Source organism: Hemitrygon akajei, chromosome 22 (assembly GCF_048418815.1).
Source record: "Hemitrygon akajei chromosome 22, sHemAka1.3, whole genome shotgun sequence".
In the NCBI taxonomy this organism is placed as follows: Eukaryota; Metazoa; Chordata; class Chondrichthyes; order Myliobatiformes; family Dasyatidae; genus Hemitrygon; species Hemitrygon akajei.
This window is the reverse complement of record NC_133145.1, coordinates 39518144-39537443: the sequence shown is the minus strand read 5'-3', so window position 1 is coordinate 39537443 and position 19300 is coordinate 39518144. Positions and strand designations below refer to the sequence as shown.

The window sequence follows — 19300 nt, the reverse complement described above, 5'->3', positions numbered from 1 at the left end:
AAGAAGGTTCTATGGTTTGATGAAAACAAATTTAAGCTTTTTGGCCATCAGACTAAATACTATATTTAGTGTAAGCCAAACACAACACATCATCAAAAACACACCATCCCTATCATGAGGCATGGTGGTGGCTGCATCATGTGGGGATGCTTCACTGCAGCAGGCCCTGGAAGCCTTGTGAAGATCATGGGTAAAACGAATGCAGCAAAATACAGGGGAATCCTGGAGGAAAACCTGATGCAGTGTGAAAGAGAACTGCGACTTGGGAGAAGACTTGTTCTCAGCAAGACAATGACCCCAAGCATAAAGCCAAAGCTACACAGGAATGGCTTAAAAACAACAAAGTTAATATCTTGGAGTAGCCAAGTCAGAGTCCAGACCGCAATCCAAATGGGAATTTGCAGCTGGACGTGAACAGGGCTGTTCACTTACTATCCCCATGCAATCTGACAAAGCTTGAGCAGTTTTGTAAGGAAGAATGGGGAAAAATTGCAGTGTCCAGATGTGCAAAGCTGATAGAGGCCTGTCCTATAATACTCAAGGCTATAATTGCTGCCAAAGATACATCTACTAAAAACAGACTTCAAGGGGTTAAGTAATTATGTAATCAACTTTGTATTTAATAAATTTAGACCATTTTGTAGAAATTAGTTTTCACTTTGACATGAAAGAATCTTTTTCTGTTGATCAGTGTTTTAAAAAAACTAATTAAATCCACTGTGATTCAATGTTGTAAAACAATAAAACATGAAAACTTCCAAGGGGGGTGAATACAGTACTTTTTATAGGCACTGTATGTTCTTTTATAAATTAGCAAGTGAAGTTTAATAAGTGAACTGTCATACAAAGAGCGTGTGTTGCTGATTAAACTGGAGTTCAATGCATGAGTGAAAACAAATGATAAATCATTTCTTAGATGGTGCTAGAGTGTGAAATTAGGATGGTGTTATTTTTTGTGACAAAAGCACAGTGAAAGGGCAGGCATATGTTATACTCAGGCCTCACTTAACAAAGTTTAACATGCTACCAACAGTACGATTCTGCTTCAAAAATTACAACATCATGCCGTGCATTAAGATAAAATTAATGAGATGAATCTTAAGATTTGCATTTACTCTGTGGCTGGGATCAAGTTGTAAATCCATCAATAGTCACTCTGGAGATTTCAGGATAGACGAGGCAATATTCAAATTACTAAAGTTCTTGGATTGCAAATTTCAATCATTTAAGTTATACTTAGTCTTTTATCTAGTTTTCACATCCTATAGATCTTTTATTCTAATGCTGTAAGAAGTACATCTCCAGTCACCTCATCAATTTCAAAGCTCCAACCACTTTTTTAATTTCAATTTTGTCATTGTGTTTTAATGTTGGATTCTTTTTTTATTTGAATGCTGGAGGTGCAGAAGGATTTCAATTTTAAGGACACAGTTTCTCTTAAACCCTGCTACCTGGTCAGTTATATGTTTAACTATGTCAGGGTATCTATAAGGATAGTCATTATGAAAGCCTGCTGTAAACCCATACTAGGCATAAACCAGACTTGAGTGTGTATCTGTAATGTGTAATTCTGTCCGCTGCCTTCATTCACATGCATTATAGCCTTAGAATTATTATGAACCATGTTTGGCTAATAGGCAATTACCAGTTGACTCTGCTAAAATGTTCCACTAAGTGTTTACTTACAATAAAGGTCGGAGAGTAAATGCCTTTATAATGACTTAGGGACTAAATGAAAAGTCTTTAAGCATGTGCGAAATACAAATTTCACCCAAATATTCTATTTTTAAGGGAGACTGCAGACTGCTGGAAGAACACAGCAGGTTAGGCAGCATCTATGGAGGGAAATGAATAGTTAATGTTTCAGGCTGAGATCCTTCATCAGGACTCAAAGAGGGCAGAAGCCAGAATAACAGGCTGATTCCAGGTGAGGGGGGCAAGTAGAAATGTGGGGAGGGGGAAGTGGAAATTATGCAAGAAGATGGGAGGTGACAGCTGGAAGAGGCAAAGCAGCTGAAGAGGACTGAGTCTGACAGGGCAGTAGACCATGGAATAAAAGGAAGGAGGAGGGGAATGAGGGAGGTGTGAAAGGGGATGAACAGGTAATGAGGGCAGAGGAGGGGGAAGAGAAGAGGTGAAAAGGCCAGTGGAATACAGAGAAACAAAAGGGGCCAAGGTGTGAGGGGACAGAGGGAAGTGACTACTGGTAGTTAGAGAAATCAATGTTCATGCCATCAGGTTGGCGACAATCAAAAGAGAATATGAGGTGCTGCTCCTCTAATCTGCCTCCAGCCTCAGCTTGGCAGTTCAGGAGGTTGTGGACTGTCGTATCAGTGTGGAAATGTGAAGTGGAAGTAAAGTGGCTGGCCACTGGGAAATCATGGCCATCAGGGTGGATGGCAAAGGTGCTCCAAAAATCAAACCCTTCCACCCCCAAAGCAGTGTCAGATCTCACTGATACAGAGGAGGCCACACCCGCGTCACTGGATACAATAAATAATTCCAATGGATTCAAATGTGAAGGACTGATAAGGCCCTGGATGGTGGGTGGGAGAGGTGGTGTAGGGACTGGCGTAACAACTAGAAAAGTTGCAGGGATAAACTGCTGTATATCTCATTCTCTTGCTCCATGCCTAAATGAGTTCTGCACCTGCCATGATGCTGAGCTTTATTTCCAAGACACCTACGTCCTTAGCAATGGATTCTCAATCCATACCAATGGCCCTTTCTCCAGCTTTAAGCCCTCCTGCTATTCTTAGACAACCACTCTAATGTTCTGCCCAATCTGGATCTTTTAATTTCTAAATTCTAATAACTACTCTCCTTACCTAGTCCAACCTAATTCCTTTGAATGCTCTGATCTCCACTGTCTTTGAACTAATCCCAGCTTCACCATCAAACCCACAGACCAGGGCAGTGATCTAGTAGTCTGCTAGACTGAACTCCACCATACTGAAGCCAGACAGCAGTTATAAGATATCTCCTCTTACGTACCCCTGAACCAGGGTCTCACTGAGAAGCACCAGGCCACTATTTCCCACACTATCACTGAGCTCATCACCACCAGAGGTCCAGAAGCTCCCCACTACAGCTTCCAATCTCATAATTCCCTAACTCCACACTACTCATTTCTACCTCAAATCCAAGATCCGCAAACCTAATTGCTGCAGTAGGCCCATTGTTTTTGCCTGCTCCTGCCTCACTAAACTCATGTCCTCATATCTCAACTCTATGTGTCCTGATGAAGGGTCTTGGCCCGAAACGTCGTCAGTGCTTCTCCTTATAGATGCTGCCTGGCCTGCTGTGTTCCACCAGCATTTTGTGTGTGTTGTTTGAATTTCCAGCATCTGAAGATTTCCTCGTGTTTGTTCCATGTGTTCCCCATTGGTTCAGTCCTTTCCCATCCATATCTGTGACACTTTGCATGGTCTGCACCACTTCGACAACTTTCAGTTCCCTGGCCCTGACAGCTTCATTTTCACCATGTATATACAGTGCTTTTCTGCTTCTGTTCGGCATCAGGAAGGCCTCAAGGCCCTCTGCTTCTTTCTGGATAACAGAACAATCCAGGTCCCCTCCATCACCATCCATCTTCATCTTGCAGAACCAGCTCTCACTTTCAACTTCTAACACCTCTCTCCACTTTCTTGATCTCTCTGCCTCCAGTTCCAGAGTTAGATTATCTACCTACATCTTTGACAGGACAGATACGTTGACTACACACCTTCCCAACCTGTTACTTACCAGAGTGCTATTCCCATCTTTCTGTTCCTCTGCCTGAGTTTCTCTGTCTGTTCTCATGATGAGACTTTCCATTCCAAGACATTCAAAATATCCTCTTTTGTCAGAAATCAGGGTTTCACCTACACTGCTGTTAATGCAGCCCCCACCCATATCTCCTCCGTTTCCTGTATGTCTGCCTCACCGCATCCCCCCATCCCAATATAATAGGGATACGGTTCCCCTTTTTCTCACATGCTGCCCAACGAGACTGCATCCAACTTAACACTCTCCACTGCCTCCACCACCTCCAACTGGATTGCACCACCAGATACATCTCCTACTCCCCTCACACCCCATCTGCATATTCCGCAGAGACAGCTCTCTCTGTGGCACCCTTGTCTGCTCGTCCCTCCCCATCGATTCCCCACCAGACACTAAGCACCGCACATGTTACACCTGATCCTACCCCTCCCTCACCAGCACTCAGGGCCCTTAAACAGTCCTTCCAGGAGTGGCAGCACTTCACAGTGGCCTCTTCTACTTCAGTGAGATCCAACATAGATTAGAGGGGACTGCTTTGCGAAGGACCTTCACTGTATTAGCCATCAGAGCCAGAAACTCCCAGTGGCCAGCCATTTTAATTCCACTTCCCATTTCTACCACAGACATGTCTGTTCATGCAAAATGCTGGAGGAATTTAGCAGGTCAGATAGCAGCTATAGAAATGAACAAATGGTCAATGATTCGGGCTGAGATCTTTCCTCAGGACTGGAAAGGAAGGGGAAAGACGCCAGAATAAAAAGGTGGAGGGGGGAAGAAGGACCAGCTAGAAGATGATAGATGAAGCTAGGTGGGTGGGAAAGGTGAGGAACACACACAAAAGGTATAGATTTTTAAAATTTCTGGTAATGTCCCCCAACCCTCCCTCCTCCATCTCCTTTTCCCTCTCTCACCTCATCTCACCAATCTACTGTCCAGCTCTTTACTTCATCCCTCCCCCTCCAGGTTTCACCTATCACCTGGTGGTTCTCTCTTCCCTCCCCCCACCTTTTAAATCTACTCATCTTTTTTTCTCCAGTCCTGCCAAAGGGTTTCAGCCCAAAACGTCAACTGTACTTTTTTCCATAGATGCTGCCAGGCCTGCTGAGTCCCTCCAGCATTTTGTGTGCTTCTGTTGCTCAGATTTCCAGCGTGGGAAAGGTAAAGGGCTAGAGACGAAGGAATCTGATGAGAAAGGGAAGAAGAAGGGGCACCAGGCGGATATGATAGGTAGGTGAGGAGAAGAGGTAAGAGGCCAAAATGGGAATAGAAGAAGAGGGAAGGGGGAGGAAAATTTTTACAGGAAGGAGAGCATTTCCAGCACCTGCAGAATCTCTTGTGTTTATCCTTCCATAGCCTCCTCTACTACCGAGTAGGGGATAGACACAGATTAGAGGAATATGTTGTATTCTATCTTGATGGCATCAACGTCGATTTTTCTAGCTTCTGGTAACCACTCCCTTCTTTTCCACAGCCCCACCCCTTTGTTTTCCCTTATTCCTCTGACCCCCCCCCCGCTTCTCTTTTTGCTCCCCCACCTTCACAATCTGTTCATCATCCCTACCTTCCCAAAGTAAAACTTCCTTTTCTGTGCATTATTCTTGTTGGCTACTTCCACATACCTCCCCCAATTGCTCTGTTTTCAACGATCAACTCTAAAAATTAAATATGTATTTTTCCTGGACACTTCATGACCTGGGGTTCAAACTCTGTGATACTAAGTCAACATTCCCCTCAAATAAATGCTTCTTTCCATGAATAAAGGAAGTTTCATCCCAGGGTGATCATTTCATAATTTCACAGTGTTCACAGTTGGAATCATCTGCTTTGTCTTCAATTGGGCTCTGATTTTTTTTTTAAATTAATGTGTTCAGAAGGGTGGCCAAGCTCAGCGTTTCTCAGTTGCTGGTAATAAAATTGACCAAAGTTATATCCCAAACTAAGTTTTACAGAGAATAGATATAGTCAGTGAACGGTTTAATTTACATGTTCTTTACTGCTTCCTTTAATTTCATGATTTCATGTAATGTACTCTTTCTCCTGTCAATTTATACAGCCTCACATTGTTTACATTAAATTCTGTCTGACATTCTTGGCGCTCCTGGGATGTTTGCAAAAAAAAATTACCAGAAGTCAAAGTCTCCCTGAAATATGGTCTTTATTCCACTTTTGATTCAAGTTCAATATGTACACTGCTGGAATGATTTCTTGTAAAATGCTACTTAATGATGTGAAAGATTTGAGGTTAAGTTAAAATGTGACAATGAGAAGGGAAAACCTGACTTTGACTAGCTTTGCATAAATTTAAAGGAGAATGAAAGAGTATTTTATATTGCTTTAATGCACATTTTCATGTCAGCTTAACTCCGTTGACAGAACTCTCAATCTTGACTCCATTAAGTCTTCCCATATCCATCATGTTGCTTTACTGCAGTAGTGAGCGATTGCTGCACTCTGGGTGGGACGCTAAAATAAGATCCTATTTACAGGTCAATGCAGAAGCTCTTACGACTCTATTGAAAGATGAGTAAGGGAGATTCCCTCATTCATCCCAACAAAAACACCACACACAGAAACTGATCTGATCCTTCAATCACCTGCTTTGTGCAAATTAACTGCTGCATTCATGCTCATTATGGAATTAAAAATTATCTGTTGATTTTTAATGAATCTTTGGGATGGTGCAAGATAGAACAGCAGTGCATAATTGCAAGCTCTTCCGTTCATTTCAGAGTTCTTTTACTGCTTGATTCATTGTGGGTTTATTTTTCTGGCAGTCATGTTATTTTTAGTTGGAAATATTCTTCCTTTGGAGAGCAATGAGAAATAATGGAAGGATTGACAGTCTGATTTAACATACAGTACAATAGACTGCAAACATGAAAGCTTCCTCATGGCTGTATTCATCTTTTGACCAGCTGATCTATTCAGTTTAAGTATACTTATTTAATGCCATTATTAGCACATTATACAGGTTTCCTTAACAATTTCTTAATAATAATTCTAACAGCACTTTTTCATTAAAACAGCTTAACTGAGAATGACGTTGCTATCCAGCTAATGATCTTATAGAACAGACATTAAAGTTACGGATAACAGATACTAGGGTTAGAGTTAGGGTAATGCATACACACCTCACCCTCTCCCCCTCCACCCCCACACCCCATTTGTACTAGCTGGTGCTCCATTTGCAAGGTTCAAAGTTCATTTAATTGCCAAAGTATGCATGTACAATACAACTCTGATATTTCTCTGAATATGGAGCCTCACAATGCATGAACTATCACAAAAAAAACTCCTGTTGAATTTTTCTTCTGTCTGGAGGGAAATACATTGGTGGTAGTATCTCAGCTGACAAGATTTGAGTTACTTTGCACCAACTGCCCAATCATAATTTCAACATTGTGAATCTATTTGAAACATTTGGGGGCAAATTGATAAAAAAAAACAGCTGCACCAAACCCTGCCTGTACTATTGCTGGCTTAGCCATGACTTTACAAAATCCAGAACACGATTTGTAGTGCTACAGCAAGAGCAAGATTTTTTTAAATATAGGTTCTTTTATTCAGAGCCCTAAAGATAAACATTGTGCATGTTGTGTCATCTAGATTCATTTGGTTTAAAATCATCAGCATTTAATCATATACTCTCTTGAAGAATACATCTGAATGAAATTAGTCTTCAATAGTATCATTATGATTATCCATAAATTTGTAGAGAATTAATGGTTTTACTCACAAAATTTTGATTGGGTTTTAAAATTTCCACTCCATCCTTTTAATTTCTGGAAGAGGGCAAGCCCATTAATTTGCCTGGTTTTACTAATGAAATTTGGAAAGCTGGATAAGACTCTAATAAGTGGAATTAGTGCCTTGTAACAGATGCAAGCACTGGGCATTAATGAAAACCATCTGCCACTTTCACTTATAAAAAATACCGCGCTGGGTCTTAATCAAATTAGCTGGCTCTCGATCAGATCATTGCAACAGATAGTTAAAAGAGCTCAGAACTCTTCATCTAAAAATGGAAACAAGGTAGTAAAGTTGTAAGCTGGTCCATGTTGCTAAGATTTTCTTTAGCCATCTGTAAACATACACACTACTACAGGAAATTACATCAGTGAGCATAAAATGGCTGCTGTTTCAATCCCTTATCCCATAAAATGACATAAGTACTCTCCAGTTATCCAAGATACAAATGGACTGAAGCTCAACTGACAAACTCTGGGATTGTTTATTGTGGAAATTCTATGAATTCCTTGGGTTAAAAATGTGCAGAAATGTTCCTTAAATGGAGAACAGTTAGCACGATCTAAAGCAGCATCTAACTATTCCAAACCCATAGCCAAATGATACAACATTTTCAAGAATTTAACAACCATATCTTGTCACACAAAATCTATGTTGGACAATCAAACTGCTTAGCCAAAATTCCTGCAGAAATCCATATACATATTTTTGGACTCACCCTCATAAGCAGGTGAAATGTTCACAAGATTTTTGTACCTTCCATTTTACTGAGACTGTTACATTACTCAAGCTAAAGGCGATCTCAGTGAAAACCAGAGTAGTTAACTGGTTGGGAGGCTGAATAAGTGAAGGGCCTAAGCTTTGTGTCAGGAACTATAATGAGGTTAACCACACTTGCCATCATTCTGGAGACTGCTTATGCACAGCTATTCACAGCAATTCAAACTGTTGTCTTCCTCAAAGGCCTGCCATTGCCATCAAAGGCCAGTGAGGAAAGGTTGCCCATTACTCTGTTACCAAAGATGCCAGTTAAGATAGGGCTGATGAATTCACTAGGAACAAAATGTGTCAATTGATAATTAATGCCAAGTAGTCCCTCTGACACTGAAAAATTATTTTTACAAGTGCAGTCTTAATCTTTCAGATGTTAAAACATCTATTACCCTCTTTGTTACATTTCTCTATCTTTCTTCTTTCATTCACTCTCTAGACTATTGTATTTCCCCGGCTTTGCTTTCTGTGCATCATTTAATTCTAATTTATTCTTTTCTGTTTTATACTTCTTGATTTGCACTCCGTGTCGCAGTGCGGATTCTCAAGTCTGACTAGCTCAAGAGTCTTGCTGTTTCTTTTTCTGTTCAAAGACACCGCAGACCCCTGTGTAGGAGCTATGTTGGATCAGATGCTGGACTCAAGCAAACTTCCATGCAAAAGGAATATTACTGGGCAACTGTCAGCTTGCTAAAGTGCCAGTACTGCTCCTTTGACATTGCATAACTCAGCCCAGCTGGTAAAGCTAGCGCTTTGCGAGGGTGCTATTTGAGTTTCTAATCAAACTATACTCACCGCCAACTTTATTAGGTACCTCCTGTACCTAATGAAGTGGCCACTGAGTGTATGTTCATGGTCTTCTGCTGCTGTAGCCCATCCACTTCATGCTCCAACGTGTTGTGTGTTCAGACGTGCTCTCCTGCACACGAATGCATGATTATTTGAGTTACTGTCACCTTCCTGTCAGCTTGAACCAGTCTGGCCATTCTCCTCTGACGCTCTCTCATTAATAAGGCATTTTCACCCACAGAACCGCTGCTCACTGGATGATATCTCTGCAAACTCTAGAGACTGGTGTGCGTGAAAATCCCTTGAGGCAGCAGTTTCTGAGATACTCAAACCACTCTATCTGGCACAAGCAAACATTCCTCAGTCAAAGTCATTTGGATTACATTTCTTCCCTGTTCTGATGTTTGGTCTAAACAACTGAACCTTTTGAGCATATCTGCATGATTTTATGCATTGAGTTTGTAGAATAGATATTTGTATTAACGAGTAGGTGTAGAGGTGTACCTAATAAAGTGGCCACTGAGTATGTACTTTCATAGAGGGACCAACATCAAAGGTTGAGTGGAAAGGTAAGAGTTAAAAATATATCAAAACACTTCTACAGTATGCAACAAGTCATGAACAGAAAAATACGTTAATAAAGTTAATGATTAAACTGGACAATATGAGGCATAGACGCAGGGTAAATAGTGATAGGTTAAAAGCTTCTAATAATGCTTTCATTTTAAAGAGAAAAAGAAAGAAAACAACTATAGGACATGAGTAAAACTCAAGCAAAAGTTCAAGAGAAACTTCACTGAAACTCCACTGCATATAGTTACGCTTACTGGTGTTGAAGCCTCAGAGACTTTTTCAGCACAGGAAATGATCAACTATCCCGTAAACCATTCACTAATATCAAAAAATTTTATTGTGGGAGAACATTAGTATCGCAAAAATAAAAATTAACAATGTGTCTTTACCGCACATAAAACAGATAAGAAATTACTCCCTTAGGGTACTTCCACACAGAATTTCAATTGTACAACCAATTCTTCTGCAGGCAGAGTGCTGGAGACATAATGGCAAAATTCTGTAGGATGTTTCTGGTTAAATCCCTTAAGTCCTGTAAGTGACCAACTCTTAGAGACCACCAATCTTCTGAATTCATGTCAATTTTTGAAAAGGTTTGGGAAGATAGTTTGCAGAAATTACTGCTCAGGATTTGGGTTGTTGATTTCATACATGCAAACACAGACCTGGCATATTTTAATGTTCATTTACCTTCCAGTTACAATAATCCATATTGACTGTTCAGCATAAGTAAAAACACAATTCCTTTTGTCAAGAATGCTGGGAGATAAAGATATTGAATGAAGAAAAAAAGATTTCAAATTGAGATGAATAGCTTATAGAGAAAGCATTAAATTGGTGTGTAAGCAAGGGACTAAAAAGCAAGTAATCCTTTCTTGATTGAAGAATTAGAATGTTCCTTAATTTTTATTTCAGGATCTTAGTTTTTTTTTTCAAATTTTGATAGATCCCATGATCGCTACCATATTACACCTGCCCAAATTGACAAAGCATTTTCGGGCAGGTTCAGGCAGGAGCTTCAGTTCAACAACTCCCTTGCAAATTAAAGTATTTCAACACAAACATCAGAATGGAGTCCCTCTTCCTGCGGTGTAACTTATCAAACATAAAGTCTATGGCAGGAGTGTAAGTGAGCCCACCAATCACGAGGTCAACTCGACCCAAATTGTTGAGTAGGTTAACAGGCAAAAAAGTTGCACAGAGAGTTGCGATGTTTATTTAAAATATGCAGCAGAACCCCCTGAAAAATATGAATGCAACTACACCAGGCTTCTAGTCATTGGGATTTCAGGCTTTGCTTCCCCATTGTCTCTTTAAGCTATCTTTTGCTTTAATAATCACACCTTCATTCTGCAAAAACAGTAATGCCACAAATAACATTTCCTCATTGCATAAAACTATTGGTGTGACTGCAGATAAATTTTACAGCTTAAGTGCCAAGAGCTTTTCATCCTTTTAACGCTTCAAATGATTTATTGAACCAACTCACATGCATCAGATTCCAGAAACCTCATCTCGATCCTGTAAGCAAAGGAGAAGATAACAATGCAAGCATTTCATGTCAAAGTAATATAACATTTGATTCTGAACCACAGAAGCAATTCCCTAAGCTAACTGCACAATAAGTGAATGAATTTAACAAAGAAACCTCAACATGCTTCACTGAAGCATCTTCTTGCAATTCAAAATCTAAGTGTGGGCAATATTTGCTTATTCGTTAAACACAGAAATTGAACTATAAGAATCAAACATTCAAAATTATGCTACAAATAATAAAGAGCAGATTCATCCTGTTATCTCGTCAAAGATCAACTGCTAAAATACATGTACGTTTGTGCAGACATGCACATACTCAGATGGATGGAAGAGAGTCCTGACAGTAAGCAAATAGAACTGGGAGATCTGCAGCAAAATTAGCACTCTGGCCTCATTATTATGTTAGCACATTCCAAAATCATAACCTCAACTACAAGAGGGAAGAAGTGAAAATCACCACCTTTAGGATCCTCCAAGTTGTATACGCCTGGAAATGTATCGCTGTTCATTCAACTTCTCAACGAGGATCGTAACAACTCAAGAAGGTGGATCATCATCGAGTTATCAAGGAATGGGCAATTAAGTGTTAGCTGTGGACAATGTTAAGTGTCCATATTTTGAAAAAATAAAACATTTTGAGCATTTGAGATTGTACTGAGAACATTGTGCCAATGCATCCGAAGCACACAGAAATTCTGTGTTGGATAACTGGAAGAGTACACCACCTCACAAACAAGCCCCAACAGAGACTTCTTGCTCCATCTGTACAAGATTCTATACGCACACACATTGCCTCATCAGTCACCTCAATACATGAAACCTGAATTCATGCATCTTCCATCCCAAGGAACAGAAGGCCTTTGACCAGGTGAGGCTGTCATAAAGATCAAAGCTCATTGTATTACAGGAAAGATACTAGAATGTCAGAAGATTAGTTGTCTGGCAGAAGGCAAAAGGTGGGAATAAAAAGGGCCTTTTCTGGCTGGCTGCTGGTGACTAGCGGTACTCTGCAGGGGTTGTTACTGGGACTGCTACCTCTTTTTATTGCAGATTGGTAAATGAAGTTGGGACTCCCGTGACAAACCATGCATTGACAGGATAATGGTAAATCAGAATAATTTACTGTTACAAAACTGATACGTGAATAGCATAGCTGCCTTCAAGGAACACAGACAAATCACTTACATACAATTATGATCAAAGATACCTCAACTGCAAATGAGAATATAATTTAAAATAGAAATGTGAAATTAAATTAGTGTATATTGTTCAATTATCACATTCCCTCATCTCAATTCATCTGAAATTTGTACCTCACTTTATCTTTCCATCTGCAATGATACAGAAGACTAAACAGTATACATACTCATCTGTAATTTTAAAAATATATATTCAGACACTTTTGCTGTCAACAGAGCCATATTTCCAGTTACCAATTTTATTCCAGAATAAATTCCAAATCCCTATTTATGATCCAAAAGCGTGCTAGATTTTTGCATAGTAACTACAAACTCACACCAGCCCAGTGTTATGAATCCAAGATCTTCAGCTTCATCTGAACTCACACCTGCAAGTTTTGTGTTAGAGACACCATCAACGATCAACATAATTAGAAAATATCAGTGTGGCATTTAGCCTACTACGTGACAGGGTACAAGTTCCACCACCCTGCACCCTGATGGCACTGCTATACTTAGTGCTATGGAGATAAGGGATTGTATCAATCTTCAGACATTCATTTCAGTGAAATCTTCATGTCCTCAAGACACTGAAATGCCAACCAAGTGGTTTGTAAAATAATTAATACCAAGCTAATATGGAATGGAAACATCCTGCGTGAATTTTAAAATCTCCATGCTTATTTCAGCTTGATTTTGCTGACATTACATTTGCTAAACTAATCTAAGTCTTTAGAAGAATTTTTTTACTGTTATTTTAGGGCTCTTGTCCCAGTGCAAAGTGCATAACTGAAAACTTTATTTTTAAAAGGAGGTCAGCCCAGGGAGACCCAATCTTCCCCAGAAATGCCATCAATCTTCATGTTCATGTGATTAAACTTTTTCTACACTTATTCACGAATATGCCTATGCAAGTCAGAATTAACGCTGTTCAATAAAATAAACACTTGCTTAACATTTCCGTCTGAAAATGTAGGTAACAATAACCATCGATATCACAGATGTGGTCTGTCTTTCTGCCCCACCTCTTTTCACAGGAATTAGGTTTAATTACACCCACTCGCCTGTCAGCTAAGTCAAGATAATTACTCGGAGACAATAAAGAGTTTCCACCTGTTGTCAAGGAAATGTTTCTTGCTCAGTATTAATGTAACAATCAAGCCGTTGTTATGATGCGTAATTAATGAATTGCATGCATGTGCTTTGGAGAGAAATGGCAGGTAGTGTTTCCTCTTTGTCTGTATACAATCGTTGGGCAGTGTTCACCCATTACTGCCTTAAGATAAGGTGATGCATAAGTAGAAGAGAATAAAGAAGTTGCATAATATCCTTTCTAAGAAATGTAGGGATGCTAGGCAAATTTAATTTATACAATTTTTAGGCAGTTCCTTTGGATATAAATCACAGCACTAAAAATAGTCTTGTTCAAAAAAGGGTGGCAAAGTAGACTAAAACTGTTTCTGGTTCAGAAAAGACTGTAGTCAAAGAGAACTGTGACAATTGTTTGTTCGTATCTAGACTGCTCCAGCTCTTGAAGCGATTTACCTGGTGACCAATCTGACAGACAGGTACAGTTTCGTAGATGCCCTAACACACAAGATCCCCACATTCCCTCATGGACTTCTGCCTAGTGCCAAAAAAAAAATGACAAGCATTCACTCCCTGCCACTGCTGGGACTTTCTGTTCAATTATCAAGAGATAAAGTCCTCAAGTGATTTTTAAAGGGAAGTAATGTCAGGAGTCTTCTGACTACCTATGATCGAACTCATTCAACCATCAGGTGCCTGGAGCAATGGGGATAACTTCACTCACCTCAACACTGAACTGATTCCACAACCTATGGACACATTCTCAAGGACTCTACAACTGATGTTCGCAAAGAAAAAAATATTTAATTATTTAGTATTTGTACAGTTTATCTTCTTTTTCACATTTGGTTGTCAGTTTTTGTTTGTTAGTTTTTTCATTGATTCTATTGTATTTCTTTGTTCTACTGTGAACAAAGAATCTCAGGATAGTATATGGTGACATATATGTTCTTTGATATGTAAATAGCTACAGAAAATCGTAAAATTATTCAGCTCTATCTTGGGTACTAGACTCCGTAGTACCCAAGACATCTTCAAGGAGCGGGGCCTCAGGAAGGCGATGTCAATTATTAAGTACCCCCATCAGCCAGGGCATGCCCTCTTCTCATTGTTAACATCAGGAAGGAGGCACAGAAGACTGAAGGTACACACTTAACAATTCAGGAACAACTTCTTGCCCTCTGCCACATGATTCCTAAATGGAGAGTTAACCTATGAACATTACCTCGCTTTTAAAAATATTTATTATTGTTGCTCTATTTTTAATCTATTCAACATACATACCATAATTGATTTACTTAATTATTATTTCTATATTATCATGTATTGCATTGAATTGCTACTGTTAAGTTAAGAAATTTCCCAACACATGTCGGTGATAATAGACCTGATTCTGATTCTGATAATAAATTTACTTTGAACTTTGACTACTGTTTCCCTGGGGAGAGCATGATCTGCGAAATGACTCCAAATCAGAAAGCGTAGCGAGTGCAATATGTGAGTCAACTTAAACTATATCACAGCCCCAGCTTCCACCACCATCCTTGCTCATTTGCAAAACCCGCTTATCCTCATCTTAGTCGGTACTAAAGTTGAACATCTATGAACTGAATTGACACATTCTCAGTCCTCCCCGGACAACATACTTACTATTCAACACAGATTTGATCTCAGCCAGGACTTGGCTCTCTGTATCCTAATATTACAGATTAGACATGTGCTCACTGACTTAAATTGGCTCCCAGGCTTTAAAATAATCATTCTAGATTTAAAATCTATTCAGGATCATCCCTTGGGAATTACTTATTTAATGCATTCCATCTTTTTCTTTAATCATTCAAATCAATTATCATTGAATCACATAAATCTGTGGTACTGGGTATATTCGACATACCTGTGCTGGCCTATAATTTATTCATTCGAACCCAACATCCAGATTACATCTGTAGAATACAAGATAACATCAGCAGGAGGATATCAGGCATTCTGAGCTTGCTCTGCCATTTAATAGGATGACCTATGCTGACCTCAACTTACTTTCTGAGCCATTTCTCCAAACCCATCCATTTCTTGATCTATCAAGCATTTATCCAGCCAGACTTTAGATACACTTTTAAAATGATTCCCTTTCCACCACCCACCAAGATAGATAATTCTACAGGTTCAGGCCTCTCAAATCAATATCCAAGTTCAAGTCACCATCTTAAATTCAGTTAGTTTCTATCCACCACTCTTTCAGATGCTGAGCCCCCACCCAGGGTTGAAAAACAGACCTTTCCTACTCCCTTTAATCCACCTCCCTTTTCTTAAACAAAAAGAAGTAACAATATCATAAACACAAGAGATTCTGCAAATGCCAGGAATCCAGATGAGGACACAAAAAATGCTGAAGGAACTCTTGCAGGTCAAGCAGCATCAATGGGAAGGAATACAGAGTCAACGTTTTGTGCTAAGACCCTTCACCATGACTGGAAAGGAAGGGGAAGAAGTCAGAATAAAAAAGGTTAGGGGAAGGAAAGGCATGAAAGCTAGAAGGTGATAGGGGAAGCCGAGTGAGGGGGAAGGTAGGTGGGTGGAGGAGGAGGAATGTAATGAGAAGCTGGGAGGTGATGGGGAAAAAGGGAAAGGGCTGAAGAAGAAGGAATCTGATGGGAGAAGAGCATGGGCCATGGGAGAACAAGGAAAGAGGAAGGGCGCCAGAGGGAGCTGATAAGCAGGTGAGCAGAATTGAAGAGGTAAGAGCGGAGCCAGAATGGGGAACGGAAAAAGAGAGAAGGGGAAGGGGAGAAAAGTGATTGAAAGTTGAGAAATCGATGTTCATGCCATCTGGTTGGTGACTACATGTTTATTGGACTGCCATTAAATCAGTATATTTTCCATACGTAAAATAAATCGTCATTATTTTCACAGGGATGTCAAAGAGGCACAGAGAATTATCTACATTACAAAGAGGCAGAAAGAAATAGCCGTATTAGGCCGACTCAGTCCCTCTGATGAAGTACTGGCCTTTTCCAATTAAATGTTTTCAATATGATCCCAAGGTATTATCATCTGAAATATTTTTTTCACATTTTTTTTTCTGTCAGGTATTTTTGTTATAACATATTTTAACACAAAGCAGTGTTGAAGAACTTTACTGAGGCAGAATGTTGGATTTTAATTAAACCCATGCTGCAGAAATTTGTTTATAATCAAGTCACTTGTTGCCAGGTTAAAACTCCACAGATCTTCTTTTCTTTCTGTTATATTTATTATTCCTTAATGTTGCTTCAGCTAAGGGAGTTAATGGGAATAAGCTTCCACTGCCTATTAAATGCTCTCAATAGTGTGCATCTCAAATAACCTCCGACAACCAAGTCCAGCTCCTGGACTTCACATGTGGCAGAACCTTTTCTACTGATAGAAGAGTCAAAGGCAGGCGACTGGCACCTTAAAACCAGTTACTCCAGGCAGATGGAGCTCATCAGCTGTGGTTGGCAGCACACCTAGCAGAAGAAAAACTCTGATCTCAAACCTTCACTGCCTTGCAGCTAAATCCAGTCAAGGGGAAGGATTCAGAGTAAATCCCAATGAAAAATCCAGAGCAGGAGTCCCTAGGCAGTCCTATGTCGAGTTCATTACTAACTAGAAGCTCCTGTGATGCTGCTGGTGCCGAACTGTATCGGTCTCTGCTGTTCCTTTGGATTCATCAGCTGTGTGGAGAGGGGGGAGTCTGCTGCATGGGCAACAGCTTGCTCTCCATATCATACTGCCCTGGCTTGTGTACTATCTTGCATACCACGTAGACAGCTAGGACACCACATCCGTGGTCGACTGCAACCAACAATGGGACCCACAGGCATTAACGGATGGTTCTGAGAGGGCAATCTCAGCACAGATCTGAAACGAGGCCTTCCACAATAATGGATCTGAATAAAGTTACTTGTCAACATAATATTGGTGAAAACAAGGATGAAGTGAGGTCAAATGGTTTACATAAAATCCTAATGCAACTGAGATAAAACTGGGTGAAATATGTGCCTCACACGGTTTGTGTATTGGAACTGAGTGATTAAAAAGGAGGAGTTTCTAGACTTTTTGAATTACTTACATGCAGCGCTCAAAATTTAACACAGCACTATCCCCTCCTCTCCCTGGTACTTTGCTTCATATCTCACTATTCAGACCAGTCAGACACCCCATCAGCTTTCTGATTACAGAATATTATTGTCAATTTGACTGGGCTGGAGCAATACAGCGACTCAGCAGGTCGAGCTCGCCTTACAGTGCCAGTGACCTTGTTCCCGTCCTGACCTCTGGTGCAGTTATTGTGGAGATCACACTTTCATCCCATGGCTATGACCCATGTGGGTTGGTGGGTGGTAGGGCGTGATGATTATGTTCTGTGAATAAAAAGGGCTCGGGTGAGGTTAGGTGTAAAAATTAATGCGAACTCGGTGGACTAAAGGGCTGGTTTCTATGTTGTACCGGTCTATGACAACAGGACATTTGGCAAGTGTTGATAATGATATTTCACTGAGTCACCATGGTGGGAGGAATGAGAGAGCAGGCATCCTCCACATGGAGTTCAAATGTACCAACAGTCTCCCAGGAACCATAACTTAAAGAAATTAATTGTCTGTGAGATCATTTCCACTGAGATCATTTTACATATCATCTGGCTTTCTGGTGTTCCATGCTAGAGCAAAAATAATTGAAGTTTTCCTTCATTATTAATAAAAACATTCATTCTCTGAACATTGCTGCTTTGGTTTAGAAAAAAAAATCTCTCTCTTTGAAAACAGGTCCACAAGGAGAAAATGCTGTGTGTTGAGTGAAAAAAAATGTAATTTCCTAAATTAATTTGGTTAAATTAATAAAAATGTTCTTACAAATGAGTTCATTAGATGTGACATAGCATGGCTGGTAGTTTTTCTGCTTTCCTTTCTGACACTAGATGGCAATTATTATATGCTATTGAAAAGCATTTGAACAATTAGATGCATTGGTCATTTGTTCTATATTCAGTAGGATATTCTATATTTTTAAAATGCTTTGAAGAGGAAAGTAATGCTGATAAAATATTAAAAATAACATTATCTGTCACAGTGGCCACACAAGGATTACCCCCTCCGATTGTTTAAAATGGCCAGATTCACCTCTGTAGCGAAAAGCTGGCTGGCAGATTCCCTTTAGAAATAGTAAAGTTTTGTTACCATTGCATAAAGTGTTGTTGACACCACGCAAGAGGTAGTGCGCTGAGCTCTGATCCCCTATTTATGAATTCATATAGTGGTACTGGAGGCAGTCTGAATGCGATCCACCAGGCTGATTCCTGGCTGGGATAATTCTCCAATCAAGAGAGGCTAAATAGGTTGGGGTTGAAAAAAAATAAGATGTGATCTTATTGAACCACATAAGATTCTGAAGGAGTATGACAGGGTTGATGTCAAGATGTTTTCTCCATTGAAAGAGTCTTGTACAAGGGGACATCATTTCAACAAAAGAAGGGGACAGCTCATTTAAAAATGAGGAATTTAGCAATACCTTCTTACAAAGGGTAATGAACCTCTGGCATTCGCTGCTCCAAAGATGTAGAGGCTGGCTTATTAAAAATATCTAAGATGAAGGTGCAGGGATTTTTGAGAGACTGGGGAAGTGAGGTGTATGGGGATCTAGCACGGGCGGAGTTGAGGCTGACATGAATCAGCCATTGTCACATGGCTAGCAGGACACTATTCCTGCTGCTGTTTTCTTATGTAACATCTCTTCTGGATCGGAGGTGGAAACATTGCAATTAACTGAAGTTTCTGTCAGCTAGGGAGGGGAAACCAATATTTAAGTTTGATTTTCTTTTACCAGTACTCCGTGGT

At 39.9% G+C, this 19300-nt stretch overlaps 1 protein-coding gene across 19 annotated transcripts in view; it reads right to left on the bottom strand.

Annotated features, from left to right (window-relative positions):
* The window catches only part of rbfox3a (RNA binding fox-1 homolog 3a), a 1515582-nt gene that overhangs the window by 1038584 nt on the left and 457698 nt on the right, over positions 1 to 19300 (bottom strand). For 5 of the 19 annotated variants that reach the window (XM_073026052.1, XM_073026051.1, XM_073026044.1 and 2 more), the window contains one exon: positions 11135 to 11166. The exons of the other annotated variants lie outside the window; for them this stretch is intronic. The gene's annotated coding sequence lies outside the window, so the exon portion shown is untranslated. The remainder of the gene's footprint in view (positions 1 to 11134; positions 11167 to 19300) is intronic. 19 annotated transcript variants of the gene reach the window in all.